Here is a 6,013-nt window from a genome sequence, read left to right on the forward strand (position 1 = left end):
AGCTAACTATAAATACAATATCCACTGCTAGTTGCCAGTACATTTAATGTCCCCAAAAAACGTTGTAGTCTACCGCCTATACAATCGCAATGGCCAATGAGTATTTCGTGCTCTCCGTATCTCAAAGTCATATCAAATATCTCAGTTGTAAAATAGTTGCTATTGAGCTCAAATTGTGAGTTGAGAAATAATAAGTATACCTACAGAAATATGTGAACCTCCTTTTTTCAACTATGCCAACAAGATAGCTGTGTTTTCCCCGCAATTGCATGTAAATGTTATACTATCAGCATTAGTTTTACCCTGGGGAAGGAGAGTGGCTCGCTCGACACAGCATTTCAGTGCTATACTTACATGTATACACCTGCTATATTACGCACCACTGGCAATATGCTTGCGCCGTGTTGTGCCCTGAACATGTATACAGAATTCCCCCGTGGATCTGGAGGTCATGGACGGGGCCAGTGAGGCCCTCAGAGCTCCCTAGGGACGGCTACTGCTCCTCAGCCACGTCAGCAGACTGAGCGGGGAGAGATGGAGGGTCAAACCAGGAAGCGGAGACATATCACAAACACGGGTTATCTAACAGACAGAAATCTGTACACCGTGTCGACGAACAAACAGACATACAAAACAATCATTCTTTATGGCATGAAAATCATGTTTATGCATTACTGCCCATCTTCCATTTCAGCGAGAAAGAGGTGGAAGTGGACTCACTTGGAGGACTATTCTGCTCTTTCACAGTAAGAGAGGGTAACTTGCTTTTGCTAGGAAAACAAGCCACATGTATTTCACACGCAGTACCATTAGGGAGAAAATTCAAGAGAGAAGGATTGTAATGCAATGGTGTTGGTGTAGGGGAGGTAGGTGCAGGTAGGCTCACTTTGGTGAAGGTGTGGGAAAGAGGACAGTGGAGGGAGGGTTCACAAGGGGGTAGGGAATGACAGGACTGTGGGAGGGGGCAGGGCAAGACTGGCTGTTGAGAGAGAGGCTCTTTGATGGGCAGGTTCACTGAGGGGTGGGGTTAAGGATGGACATGACTGAGGAAGTGGAGAGGTAAGCCAGGGTCAGTTAGGAAAGGGGAGAGAGGGCGTCGCAGACGTGGTTACAGGGCGGGGGAGGGGAAGGAATGAGGGAGGTGTCCAGGGCCTGTAGGGAGCCGCTCATCTCCTCCTCCATCAGAGAACTGGCTAGCAACTGGTCAACCTGGAAATTCTCTATAGAACAGGGGATGGGGTTGGTGGGGATACAACTGACCATACAGACAAAGTGGTGGAAGCCGATTTAGAGACTTTTGAGACGCAACCACAGAGACCAAAGACAAATATCCCACGTTGACAGCACAGTACAGCAGGGAAGTAACAATCTGGGAATATTTCAGGAAGGAGGGCACCACTAGATGAGGCAACTTGTTTGACTTGACCTTTTGACTTCTTCCTACTCTGATCCACACTAAGAGCATCAAGCAATTCACTATCCTGACAGAGGAAAATCAAAAGAGAAAAAGTGTCACGGCCGTCGAAAGAAGAGGACCAAAGTGCAGTGCTATAGTGCCACTAACAAAGATAACTTCCCACAATGACAACAGAGGAAAAGGCTGCATAAGTATGATTCCCAATCAGAGACAACGATAGACAGCTGTCCCTGATTGAGAACCATACCCGGCCAACACATAGAAATACAAAAACATAGAAATCAGAACATAGAATGCTCACCCCAAATCACACCCTGACCAAACCAAAATAGAGACATAAAAAGGCTCTCTAAGGGCAGGGCGGGACAAAAATAGTGCAGTGGCATTAACCCTAGCCGGCACAGTTAACAATAAAGAGACTTTAGGGTGTTCGTCTTCAGCTCCTACTTTAATATAAAGTCGGAGGAGCAGGAGCCTGATTGTCCAATAACTCTACTACTCCTATACCCCTACTGCTTTTCGCTCATTCTTTTTCCTCTATGTGTTCAACTCGCTCTGTTCACTCCTGCATTTCCGTACTGCTCGTGCTCTGATTCAGTCTTCACATATTACAGACACAGGGGCCTAGGAGGACCTGCTATCCCACGATACAATGCTAGGCTTCTCTGAGCCATGTGTCCGAGCATCTGGCGGTCACTCTGACGACATCAAGTGTGGATATGGCTGCAAGACTCTGTCTGGGAAGGCAGACTCCCATAGGAAGCCCTCTGTTAGGGGGAGGTCTTCATCTTCGTCCAGGAACAGGCCCTCGGGGTTGGATAGGGAGTTTCCAGCTCAATGCCAAACCTGCAACATGAAAAACAATAGCAGAACTTCAACCATCACCTTCCAATAACAGCATAGCGGGTAAAACCGGATGCATTCTTTCAGATGTTATCTTTATTGTTAAACTGCATAGTTACAGAATGGTCCAGAATAATCATCTGATTATTGCATGTGAAGGACTATATGGGCTGGTTTCCTGAACCTAGATTAACCCTAGTAATGGACTAAAAACTATTCTCAATAAAGAATTTCCATTGAAAGTGTGTTTTAGTCGAGGTCTAGGCTTAATCTGGTGTAACCAGGCCAGGCAGGAAATTCCACCACTTTTCAACCTCCTTTTCATCATCTCCAGCACAATACCAGTGTCTTCATATCAGAAAACGGCACAGTTCTACAAAAATATAAAGTTCAAAAGTTCTACCCAATGACATCATCAAAAGTTTAAACATAATTTTTTTTTAAAGTGATTTTCAAACACTATGAGATTTGTGGTGATGTGGGAAGCAAGAAAATACCCTCCCTCTGGCTAGAAACTCATTGCCGGTTTTGAAAATCAGTTTTTTAAAAACGTTTAATCCTACCCTGTGATGTCACAAAAGCATTTTTTAGGACCTTTCTTCTTATCTTTTTAACCACAGATCTTAAAATGCGCTGTTTTTACATGCAGACACTGGTTTGTTGCAGACACAGAATTGCCCTTCAACCTAAGTATAGGAAACAGGTCCTAAGGTTCTCTCAGCGACAGTGAAACTCCCTCACCTGGGCATGCCTTTGACCTTCTCCTGCTTCTTCCAGTTGGCCTCCTCGTACATAACCCTCCAGTTCCCCTTCCTCTGTGATCCTACCAAGCTCAGTTACCAGGCAGAGGTCACGTTTTACCATAAGCTACAGATCTGGTAGTGATAACCTGTGGGGAATGCAGGAAGGGGAGGCTGGTGAACTGGCTGGAGTGTGGAAGTGTGGCCGCCTCTCCGCGCTCGGTCCTCTGTTAGGCCGTCCTTGGCCTCTGCCTCTACCCTCTGCGTTGGCCCTGAGTTGGGGTGAGAGTCGGGATGACCGGGGAGGCTTTGGGGAGCTCCCGCACCCCCAGGGCCCAATGCACCTGACGCAGCGTCACCGTGACGTCCACGACCCGTATCCGGCCCGTGTCGCTGACCCAAGTGACCTGAGCTTTAAGGTAGAGACTGGGGCATAAGTATTACCAGAAAAACCCTCCCATGGACCGAAGATGATGGCTCCCTTAGGAGGTAGGTGATCACTAGTGAAATCCATATCCTGGGTCTCCTTGGAGGTGGGCATACTGGGTCCCTGCCCACAGAACTTGTATCCAAATTACTCATGTTAGGCCACCTCGGATGGCCTGGTGGTGGTGTCACAGGTTTTACTCCAACAGGTTTTACTCCCTCTCCTCAATGTAATAACCCTGCTAGCTTTGAAGCCCCTTCCTCTGTCTCTAGTGCCCAGGCTCTGGAAGTTAGGATTGCCAGACATTGGAGGATTGTCGTCACTGCAAACTTGCTGGGGAAATGTGTGTTGTTCATTATAGATCCACGTTCTACCTGGGACTTGCCTAAACTCTGACCAGGGAGACTGAACTCTACTCTGCTGACTGGGATGCAGCCATCCTTGTCTCCTGGCAAGCCTTCTTCTCTACCATCTTACCACTTGGTGGCTGTGATAATGTTTTCTGCTGGGGTTGCTTTTGTGACTTCTCTTTGGCCTGTTTTGGCGTTTTCGGTTTCGCTTGTTTCCGTGCTTTTAGTTTTGCTACTTGCGATATCACATTCAGTGCCTGTTCCTTTGTCTGCTAGCGAACTTTCCACTTTCCGGGTTTAGCTGTGCTTCCGTTTTTATCTTTTTGGTAACCAAAATGTTACCCAACTGTAAACAAAAACAAGCATTTCTTATTAGACAATTTCAGAGAGTATTTCCCCACGTTCTGCTGTTTTGTGTCTAATGAACATGGCCCTGAAAACGGTGCGTCTGTGCTGGAGTCTGTTTCTCATCTTACTAATGGTCTTTCTTTACTACCTAGAAGATGTGTGTAATTATAAATATAAAATATAATTTATTGAAATAAATAAATATTTAATACAATTGACAAACGCTTAGGCTCTACTTTACATCATCTGAGTTTTTTGTGTTGTGCCTACCATCGTTTGAGACATGCTCTTGAATGCAGAAATATCTCATTTATACAACAATATATCCCTTCAGACCACTTCAATTTAGCTGATACACCATTAACATTTTTACTTCTAATTACTACGGTAAAAATGTCTGCTGTCAAATGTCAACTTCAATGTCTATCTATTCTATTATGTATATTTCTATGATTTCAATAGGTTTCCTATGGAGGATTGACAGTATCACTTAAAACAGATATTCACATTCAAAACATTTTCTGATGTGTAGACCATGGAGATAGAGGACTCATCTTTGTATCTGTGCCATCATAGCATCTGTGACCGCATTGGCAGCGCCATTGAGGTTATCTCCATTTAAGTAGTCAATTTTCTTCTTCGTGATTGGCTGAGCCCTCCTGATGACTTGGTTGGACATGACTCAAACAGAGTCACCAGGAGGGGTCAGCCAATGAAGTTGTAAATCCCACCCAGTTGACTACATTAAAATGGTGGAAGCTCTCTATGGAGCTGTCCATGCTAATACAGCCTTTTAGCCACTAGGGGCCTTTGTCATTCTCTATGGTGTGGACCTCCAACAGTCTTTGCAGTAACATTTAAAAGTTGACATTTCTATTTTATTCCAAGTACATTTATCAGCCAAAACATGACACCCACTCTGTATTCAAGAGCATGTTGTATCTCAACCGATGGCAGGCACAACACAAAACCTCAGATGATGTAACATAGTGTCTAAGCGACAACATATGCAAATATGAAAAAACGTTTTTAGAATGATGTTGAGGTAAAAAAGTCAATTTAATAAAAAATCAAGAAATTGTGGTGGGGTATGCAAAATGGGTCAACTTTGAGCATCTTTCTTTATCTCTTGAATGTGTTGGAGATCAGGTCCAAAAAGTCACTTTCTGAGCACTTCTACAAAGGGCAAATATGTATCGAAGGTTTCGTTCAAATGAAAGGGGAGCTTTCAAAAAGTGATTGAATTCAAGTGGATTTACACTATAGTACGTTTTTAAAATGTAACATCGAGATGGGAAAATGTGTTTTTTATTCAGTTGAACATGTGGTCTTTATGAAAGAATGTTAAAATTAAGTGAATGTCCCTTTTTTTTAAACCAAGTTAAACTTCTCAAAGGCACCAAATTGGTGGAATGACCCAACTATAAATAATGACATTTGTTCATGGTGGGTGTTACTATGCTAAATACCACATAGCTGCATTGACTATTCCCTGTGACTTCTCTCCTGACGGCAACGTCATGGTCCTCTGTCCACTCCACGAGTACACGATGGCTGTGTGGGAAGGCGGAGGACTCCATCAGTGTGCTGCCAGACGATCCCAGGAAAACGGCCCCTCTTCTAGAACTCAGACTACAATGATAAGACAGACGACCAGGCGTAAACAATCAAGAACTGCGCGCTCAACATGAACCATAAGTCCTATGGCAGAGAGATGCACTATTACTGTTCTAGAATACAGAGCAGGCATTTTAGAACACATACTGTATCAAACCCAAAACCAAGCATCTCTATTTATGACTCTGTCCAGACGGAACATTTCACTTAAAGCACAGAGCTCATTCTTTACCACAGACTTATCATCAACAGTATGTGTAAGCAAAGTCCT

Source organism: Salvelinus fontinalis, chromosome 27 (assembly GCF_029448725.1).
Source record: "Salvelinus fontinalis isolate EN_2023a chromosome 27, ASM2944872v1, whole genome shotgun sequence".
NCBI classification, from domain to species: Eukaryota; Metazoa; Chordata; class Actinopteri; order Salmoniformes; family Salmonidae; genus Salvelinus; species Salvelinus fontinalis.